This window comes from Aulostomus chinensis, chromosome 1 (assembly GCF_037954235.1).
Source record: "Aulostomus chinensis isolate RoL2024-O1b breed Wild chromosome 1, RoL_Achi_v1.0, whole genome shotgun sequence".
Taxonomy (NCBI): domain Eukaryota; kingdom Metazoa; phylum Chordata; class Actinopteri; order Syngnathiformes; family Aulostomidae; genus Aulostomus; species Aulostomus chinensis.
The window spans coordinates 2,151,478-2,161,228 of record NC_141320.1 but is presented as its reverse complement, the minus strand read 5'-3'; the positions used below and the strand labels follow the sequence as shown (position 1 = coordinate 2,161,228).

The window sequence follows — 9,751 nt, the reverse complement described above, 5'->3', positions numbered from 1 at the left end:
AAAAACCCAAACAGCGACCATCAGTCTCACTCCAATCCTGTACTTGGTTCAGTGTTGCTGTTCCATTTTGCAGCAGTAGGGGTCGCTGTGATACCAGGTTCAGTTCAAGATTCCCAACTCCAGCTCATGTTGGGGACCTCAGTGGCAGGGCTTATACAAAAAGAGTCAACACGTTCATTTGTATAACAGAAAATTTCAGTGATGTGGTGGCATTTTCTTTTTCTGTGCTGTCTGATTTTCTAAATATCAGGTTTAGATCCTCAAATTAACACTGGGACACCAAAAGAGAACACAGTAATTCTCCAGTGATCTGGTGTTGTTGTGTTCTTCTCAGCTCCATCATGTAGACCTGCTGGCACTGGGCGCTGGTGGAAGTTTGCAGCTCTCACTGGAAAGTCCTGAGGCTCCTGCCACTCTGAAGCAGGCAGTTGCTCCCAGCCAGCCCACACTTTCACTCTCTGGTGTAGGAGTGAAGAACAAAATCAGAATCAAGAACCATCACTCTTTCATTGGGGCTCCTTTCTCCTTGTTCTGATCCAGAAATTCAACAGCTTCTATCATTGATTTGACAGGAAATGTTGATGACACACTGGGATTTTTGTTCTCCTGCTGTCACTGTCAAGTGCAGCTTAACATGAGAGGTAGCAGGATCATTCATGTGTTCATGTTTCCAGCAGACAAGGAGGAAACCTGGGAGGACTTCAGTGACTCTGATCACTGGTTCTCACTTCATCTTCTCAGTATAAAGTTCAAAGCGAGCTGGCCAGGAGTTGAACCTACAATCTTCTGATCCGAAGTCAGACGCGTTATCCATTGCGCCACCAGCCCTACAGAGGGGAGGGGCTTATTACATACAAACTCCTCATCATTTCCACCTCCAGGAGTGAAGCCTCCCGTGACCCAAGAGGCTCCAACTGGCACTCATTTCTCCACCACCTCGCTAACCTGAGCTGGAGCATCTGAGAACCAAACAGTGACCCCCTTCATTCCAGAGCCCCCACCACTTTAACCACAGCCGGCCGGCCTCCTCCACACTGCTACTAAAATTGAAGACTGAAGCGTCTCATCCAGAGATCTGTCACAGGCATCTGCTGTGGAGGGTCAATCTGTCCGTCCACATTCAGATCATTGATGCAGCAACTCTGCTAGGATCAAACTACTCAGGATGAAACAGACCAATGTTGACATCAAGTAGCAACTCAGCAGCTGATCAACAGAGTCCTGAGCACCAGTAGAGCCTGGTCCTGGTCCCTGGGGGGCTCCAACCACCAGCCTCTCTGTTAACAGCCGAGCGCCACAGAGACTCACATTCACACTCACATTCATACCTACAGTCAATTTAGAGTATCAATCAGCCTCGTCCCAAATTACATGTCTTTGGACGGTGGGAAGAAGCCGGAGTACCAGAGAGAACCCACACATGGACGGGGAGGCAAGGCAATTTTATTTGTAGAGCCCGTTTTCATCACCAGTTTCCACCATTTCCGCGCCGGATGTTTTGCTTCGGACAGGTAACGCGGCTTGTCTGCTCACCTGCTGCTCTTGGCTCACGTAGCACTGAGCTAATGATTGTGTATTGTGCTGCAGAGCAGCCGATTTGGTAATGAGAGTCCTGCCAAGTGACATCACTGACATGAATGGATGACTTCAGTCACGTGAATGGATGACTTCAGTCACGTGACTGGATGACTTCAGTCACATGACTGGATGACAGTGGAGATGCCAATGTAGAGGTTGGGGAAATAGTCTCTGAGAATCCAACTTGAACCCACAGCCTCCTTGTTTTTCAAAAACCCAAACAGCGACCATCAGTCTCCCTCCAATCCTGTACTTGGGTAAACAACAAAAACAGAGTAAAAGTCTCTGGCAACATATTTGTTTCCTGTAGGGTTTCTTCATGTATGTGTGGTGTACCTGCTCTCCCAGAGGACTGCCATCTTTGTTCTGTGGGCTGACATGTTTTAGTGTCAGCACAGGTCATAGCGCTGAGACTGAACTCTCATTCTCCCACAAGTATTATTTCCACCTCACACTCCTGCAGATATTCAAGTGAACAGGGAACACAAATTTATGCTCAACTTCTCCTGTGTATTCATCCACAGTCACTAAACAACAACCAAACCAAACAAAAGAGGTTTGCTAGCATGGCGATCAGCTGTAGTTCACCATCTTATCCAGGTCACATGACTCAGGAGTAGCGTGGCCGTCTGGCAACCAAAGGGTGGCTGGTTTGATCCTCACTTTCTCCAGTGACCATGTCAAAGTGTCCTTGAGTAAGATACTGAACCCCTAAATACTTCTGATGAGTAGGTTGGCTCCTTGCATGGCAGCCTTCAGCATCAGTGTGTGAGTGTGTGAATGAGAGGACATTGTTCAGCTCCTTGAGTGCTGCTGAGGTAGAAAGGCTCTGTACAAACTGAGTCCTTTTACCATTTCTTTCCTGCTTTTAGCAGCACTGTTGTCACTTCCTGTGACCGTGGAGGGAAGGGGTCCCCCTTCAGAATAAGTTTGATATCATGATGTGACTTCCTCTTCAACATGCCTTTAGCAGACCAACTCAGAGAGCAGCACAGTGAGGTAGTGTGGCTGAGTGGTCTAAGGCGCTGGATTTAAGCTCCAGTCTCTGAGGAGGCGTGGGTTCAAATCCCACCACTGCCATCATGTCCCAGGTCACTGGAGAGGTGTGGCAGGTCTGTCACAGTCTTTCCTTTCACTTCCACTGGTATTTTCAAACCTGTGACCAAAAGAAGAAGGCAAGGCAAGGCAAGGCAATTTTATTTGGATAGCCCGTTTTCACAAACAGTTAGTCTCAAAGGGCTTCACATGGCATCATAACAACATCCTCTGCCCTTAGACCCTCACATCGACTGAGGAAAAACTCCATAGAAAACCCTTTTAACAGGGAAAAATCTGAGAAACCTCAGGGTGAGCAACAGAGGAGGGATCCCTCACCCAGGACGGACAGACATGCAGTAGATGTTGTTACAGACAAGAAAACAGTTTACAATACAAAATGTGGGAAACACGGAAATGTTAATAACAGCTGAAGAAGGAAGCTTCTGGAAGGGGAGGCAGGGAGAGCAAGCCAGCTTGATGGGGGACTGGATGGTAGACTGGTTCAAGGAAGGGGAGCACAGGCCGGTGTGACAGTAGGGAATAAGAGGGGGGGGGGGCGATGCAGGCGGCGGTTGGGGCTCTGGTGGATCTGTGGAAACACAGAGAGACTGCGAGACACCAAGGCCAAACTACAAAGTGCAACAAGTAATGGTAATGACAGTTCCAAAAATGTGCAGGGAGGAGAGGAGGAGAGAGGGGGAAAGGAGAGGAGAGGAGAGGAGAGGAGGGGAGAGGAGGGAAGGGCTCCATGTAACCTGATGTGTCCCCCAGCAGTCTAAGCCTGTAGCAGCATAGCTATCAATGGTTCAGAGCTACCTGAACCAGTCCTAACTGAAGGCTCTGTCATAGAGGAAGGTCTTAAGCCTGGACTTAAACGTAGTTAAAGTGTCTGCCTCTCTGACCCATGGAGAGAGCTGGTTCCACAGTAGAGGAGCCCGGTAACTAAAGGCTCTACCTCCCAGTCTGTTTTTATTGATACTGGGAATCACTAAAAGACCTGCATTCTGGGAGTGGAGTGCTCTGGTGGGACAGTAGGGACTAATGAGCTCTTTCAAATAGGATGGAGCTTTATCATTGAGAGCCTTATAAGTTAGCTGAAGGACTTTGAAGTCGATTCTAGATCCTACAGGAAGCCAGTGGAGAGAAGCTAAAGTGGGAGAGATGTGTTCTCTCTTCTTAACTCCCGTCAAAACCCTCGCTGCAGCGTTCTGGACCAGCTGGAGACTCTTTAGAGAGTATTTAGGACATCCTGACAGGAGAGAGTTGCAGTAGTCCAGCCGAGAAGTGATAAATGCATGCACCAGTTTCTCAGCATCACTCTGGGAAAGGATCTTCCTAATCTTAGCGATACTTCGCAGATGGAAGAAGGCGGTCCTAGTCACATGCTTTATGTGGGAGCTGAAGGAAAGGTCCTGGTCAAAAATGACTCCAAGGTTCCTTGCAGTTGTACTCGGAGTTAGGGTGATGCCATCTAGAGTAGAGATCCGATTCAAGAGTGTGTCCCTGTGCTGTTTAGGTCCAAAAATGATTACCTCAGTTTTATCTGAATTGAGCATTAAGAAGTTAGAAGACATCCAGGATTTAATGTCTTTCAGGCAGTCTTGCAGATGAGTAAGCTGGCTTGTGTCGTCTGGCTCCATCGACAAGTAAAGTTGTGTGTCATCTGCATAACAGTGGAAGTTGATCGAGTGCTTCCGGATTATGTCACCTAATGGGAGCATGTAAAGAGTGAAGAGAATCGGTCCTAAAACGGAACCCTGTGGTCCACCATATGTAACTCTGCTATACTCCGAATGGTCATTATTAACATTAACAAACTGAAACCTGTCAGATAAGTAGGACTTAAACCATTTTAGGGCAGTTCCTTTAATCCCAATGTCATGGTCTAGTCTCTGTAGCAGGATGCTGTGGTCGATGGTGTCAAATGCAGCACTGATGTCCAAAAGGACAAGCACAGAGACAAGACCTCTGGCTGAAGCTATAAGAAGATCATTAGAGACTCTGACCAGTGCTGTTTCAGTGCTATGGTGTTTCCTGAATCCAGACTGGAAGGCTTCAAAGAGCTCGTTGCTGTGCAAATGTTCATGTAGCTGCTCCAGGGCAACCTTCTCAAGAATCTTGGAGATGTAGGGGAGGTTGGATATTGGCCTATAGTTGGCTAACACATCTGGGTCAAGAGAAGGTTTTTTAAGTAAAGGGTTGATGACAGCCACCTTAAAGGCCTGTGGCACATAACCTGTGACTAAGGAAAGATTAATTTGATTTAATATAGAAGTGTTGACTAGAGGGAAGGCATCCTTAAGGAGGCTTGTTGGGATGGGATCCAGCAGACAAGTGGCTGACTTGGAGGAACCGACTGCAGAAGTTAATTTTGACAGGTCGATGGGGGAGAAGCTGTCCAAGTATGCACCAAGTCTGGGAGGTGCTTCTATGGGGACTGTAGTCTGTCCTCCATTACTGGCAATCTTCGTTCTAATATTCACAATCTTTTCAGTAAAGAAAGAAAGGAAGTCGTTACTGCTGAGAGTTGGGGGGGTGCATGGCTCAACAGCACTATGGTTCTTGGTGAGCCTGCCCACGGTGCTGAAGAGGAACCTGGGGTTGTTCTTATTCTTGTCTATTAAGGACGAGTAGTAAGTGCTTCTGGCATTACAGAGTTCTTTTTTATATCTTAATAAACTCTCCTTCCAGGCTTGGTGGACTTCCTCGTGCTGGCTGGAATGTGTCTTCCTATCCAGTTGTCTGGTCTTCTGTTTTAAGGCACGCAGCTCTGGGCTGTACCAGGGAACTATTCTTTTCTGGTTGATAACCTTCTTCTTCAGGGGAGCTACGGCATCAAGTGTCCCAAGGAGTGCTGCTGCAGTGCTGTCCACAAGATAGTCTACCTGCGAGGGGGTGAAATCAGCATAACTGCCCAATATATTATTACAAGATGTGGCAGCAAGCTCTGCTGGAATAAGCTCCTTAAATCTAGAAACAGCAGTGTCAGATAGACATCTACTGAAGTGGGACTTTTTCCCAGGTAGGATATAATTTGTTAAAGTAAATTCAAATGTAATTAAGGAGTGATCAGACAAGACAGGGTTCTGAGGAAGAACTATGATGCGGTCAGCTTCTATTCCATAAGTGAGTACTAAATCAAGGATGTGATTAGAAGTGTGAGTGGGTTTCTTTACCCTCTGACAGAAGCCAACAGAATCAAGAAGCGACTTAAACGCAGTGGCCAGAGAATCATCATTGACGTCCACATGGATGTTAAAGTCACCCACTATAATGTCTGAGTTCAATGCCAAGTTAGACAGAAAGTCAGGGAATTCTTCTAAGAACTCAGAACAAGGTGCAGGAGGACGGTACACCACTGCAAGTAAGAGTGGTTTCTCTGCTTTCCAGTCTGGGTGGGAAAAGCTGACAATAAGGCTCTCAAATGAGTTAAATGAACTGTTAGGTCGAGGGTTAAGCACCAAATTTGACTGATAGATTGCAGCTACTCCTCCTCCTCTGCCAGTGGTGCGAGGTACATGGTAGTTAATGTAACCAGGAGGGGAAGATTCATTTAAACTAACACACTCATCTTGCTGCTCCCAGGTTTCAGTGAGTGCTAATACACCAATCTGATAATTAGTAATTAAATCGTTCACTAGGAGAGACTTGGATGCAAGAGATCGAATATTAAGCAAACCACATTTAATAGTTTTACTGGGTTGGTTTGCTGGAGCAGTGGTTTTAATTTTAACTAAGTTGCTATAAGTTACTCCTCCAGATTTGGGTGCAGGCTTATAAAGCCTCAGGGCAGACACAGTTTCTATAGGCTGGGTGGGTGACAACACGAAGGAACCAGCAGAGGGGCGTGTTAAACTGCAGCTCTGCCTGCTGGTCTGAACTCTGGGTGCTTGTCAGGGATTAGTATGGCTAATAAATTGGCCTATGTTCCTAGATAAGAGAGATGCACCATCCAAAGTAGGATGGACGCCATCTCTCCAAATCAGACCAGGCTTTCCCCAGAAGGAGCTCCAATTGTCTATGTAAGCCACGTTGTTATCTAAGCACCACCTAGACATCCAGCGATGGAATGAACGCATGCGGCTAAACATGTCGTCACTCGCTAAATTGGGCAGCGGGCCAGAGAAAATTACGGAGTCCGACATTGTTTTTGCGTAGTTGCACACCGAAGCCATGTTAACTTTAGTTAATTCCGACTGGCGAAGCCGGGTGTCATTAGCGCCGACATGTATTACAATCTTACTGTATTTAACCGTATGTTTTGCCAGCAGCTTTAGATTTGCCTCAACGTCGCCAGCTCTGGCCCCTGGGATGCACTTTATGCTCGCTGGTGTCTCTACCTTCACGTTGCGAAGAACAGAACTGCCAATAACTAATGTCGGCTTCACAGCGGGGCTGCGAGCAACAGAGCCGACATGAAGAGTTTCACTCTCAGCTGGGTGTGTCGCTGAGTGGGGAAAAGCGGTTGGAAACATGAAGGGGTTGGTGGGCAAACACGGGCTTACTGCGTCTAGGTTTCCCTCGTGATGTCACCCAGCGGGACTGGCTAGTTCCCGGCTGCTCGGGAGCTGCGGGGGAGCTGCTAGCGGTGGCTAGGCTAGGTGGCTCCGCACCCGCTAAGGTGGACTGAGCAGCTCCTGAAGGTAAAGGACTAGCGCTAGCTTCCATGGTGCGGAGCCGAGTCTCTAACTCACTAAGCCTCGCCTCCAGGACTACAAACAAACTACACTTATTACACTACCATGAGCACTAAAGGAGGCAGAGGAGTAACTAAACATTGGCACATGGAGCAGGAGAGGGAGGGAGAGGTGGGGGGAGAGAGAGCGGCCATAGCTAGTGTGCTAAGGTGAGCTAGTGGACCTGTGGCAAATAGAACAAATAGAACGAGGAATTTCAGAGCAAAGTCCTGCTAAAGACTGAAGTGACAGAAACCTCTGTATTTCACCAAAACGTTGTATACAGTGGTGCTTAAAGCGATTAAGTTAGCAGTGCACCTGAGGGAGGATTGAGAGAGTCGAACAACACAGCGACAGTATTACAGGCAGGAAATGACGTAACACGCTCACCGGTATCGGGTCAGCAGGCAGGCCTAGACTAGGAAGCGCTCTCAGTCATTCTAGGATACTACAGAAACTAAAACTCCACACCAAATGTACTTTGACTTGTAGGATAATGAGCTTGAATGTGTTGAAACAGCAGATCAATGAATCCACTACCACACAACAAGATGATGACCCCCTACCACAAGATGGCGTCACAGATCCTGACGCTCTGTGCAGGAAACACCGAGCAAAACATTACAACAAAGCTCCTGTTGTTCCCTCCAGGAAAAACTGTGGCTCTGATGAGAAGAAGGATCCCAGCCTCCTCTGAGGATCCATGGCCGCACCATTGGGTAGAAGGACGATGGGGTCGGCACCAGGAGGAACCCTGGTGTCTCTGATGCAGGAAAGATGGAGCAGTGAAGAGGCCACATTGTTGCGTCCTAAAGAGGATATTTGGTGGAGCCTGAGACAGCAAACATCACGCCCCCTTCATCAGAAGAACCACAGCACCAGAAGAAAGAATCCTGGCAGTGACGACAGGGAGGATCAGGGTGACCTCCTCACCTCCACCTTTGAACCTTCAAATGAACTTTAAAAAGCTTTAGAGTGGAGAAGGTTTTTAAAACATTTTATTGTTTTTTTCCTTTCATTTTCATTTGTGCAATTGTCTGATTTATTAGAAATAAACACTGTCTGCTGGGTTTACATGGACTGTGATTCTCTTTTTGCATGCAAGTTGAAAGTTCTGCCAATAAAAACCACAAGTATTTGAAGACCAAAGGAAGAACCCCCAAAGTCAGGACCCTGAGATCAAAGTGAACGCTCTGATCTCAGAGGTCTGGGATATTTCCCATCCCATGGCCCTTCAGATAAGAGCCTTGTGTCACTGTCTCAAAGTTTTAAACCGTATTTGTTTGTTAAATTAAAACCAGACGACCACTGTGGTCCTTTTTACACGGTAAGTAAAGCACAGATGCCCTGGTGGACCTGTTGGCACCCTGGACTTTGAATCCAGTGACCTGAGTCCAAGTCTCCGTTCCAGCAGGTTTCCTGCAGCCTTCAGCAGAGCTGCCATGTTTCTCTGTAGAGAACTAAGTGATGCTCTCAGCAGGTTGAGGGCACCACCAACAAGTGAGGGATGAACCTCTGACTTCCTTCTTGTCAAACAGGAAACTCCTAATACCTCATTTGAGTAAAGTACCTCATATTCCTGACATCCAAGTAGTAGTGAAGTGGAGGAAGAAGGGAGGAGATCTCCAACAGGATCCTTCTTCCCTCTGTCCTCCTTGATCTCATGGATCACCACAGTCAAGGGGAGACCCAAGCTCCCGGATGGATCTGGCAGTCAGGAACTGCTGAGTTTTCCAGTGGACTTTGTTCCATCCATGGTTCAGGAGCAGGACTCCTCCTGGTCAACCTGGTATCTTTCCACCCAACTGTGGGTTCTTGGAGAATTTTTCATGTCGTGTCAAGAAATCAGGCTGGTGGGTTTTTCAATGAGAGAAATTCTGGTGACTTAATTAAGTGGCATGTTTGTTGAAGCAGTAATTAACTGATAAATTAAGGAAGGCCTGGCCAGTCTTTGCTCCCAGGTCATACGATGGAGTTAGAAAGTCCTGAATCAATCTGGAGTTCCATGATTTCCTTGTGGTTCATGATCCTTTTGCCAATGTAGTCTGGAACAAGAGCAAGATGAACCTCCAAATAGCAACAGTTTGTATTGCAGGTGATGTCAAGTGGTATTTAGAGGAACCTCCTCCTTGTGTTTGGTTACATGGTGGAATGGTGAGAACTCTGGATCAGTGATCTGAGTTCAAGTCTTGGTGGGACCTTCCTGTCTGGAATGTGTCCCATGTAACAAACTGATCATGAGATGCAATGTGGTTCTAATGTTCTGGTTCATTTCTTCCTGCCATGAACTCAGACAGTGTGTTTAATGTTAACAATTTAAAAAATTCTACTTTGTCAGTGAATTAATTCATTTCATATTACAGTCTCCAACTTTCAGTGTCTGTCAGGATGGCCGAGCGGTCTAAGGCGCTGTGTTCAGGTTGCAGTCTCTCCTGGAGGCGTGGGTTCAAATCCCACTT

General features: G+C 47.0%; 2 non-coding genes across 2 annotated transcripts; one reads left to right on the top strand and one right to left on the bottom strand.

Annotated features, from left to right (window-relative positions):
• Positions 1-755: 755 nt before the first annotated feature.
• On the bottom strand, positions 756-828 carry trnar-ucg (transfer RNA arginine (anticodon UCG)). The gene has a single exon. It is a non-coding gene; the product is annotated as a tRNA-Arg (tRNA).
• A 1,748-nt stretch (positions 829-2,576) lies between these two features.
• Positions 2,577-2,658, top strand: trnal-uaa (transfer RNA leucine (anticodon UAA)). Its single transcript has one exon. It is a non-coding gene; the product is annotated as a tRNA-Leu (tRNA).
• Positions 2,659-9,751: the final 7,093 nt, after the last annotated feature.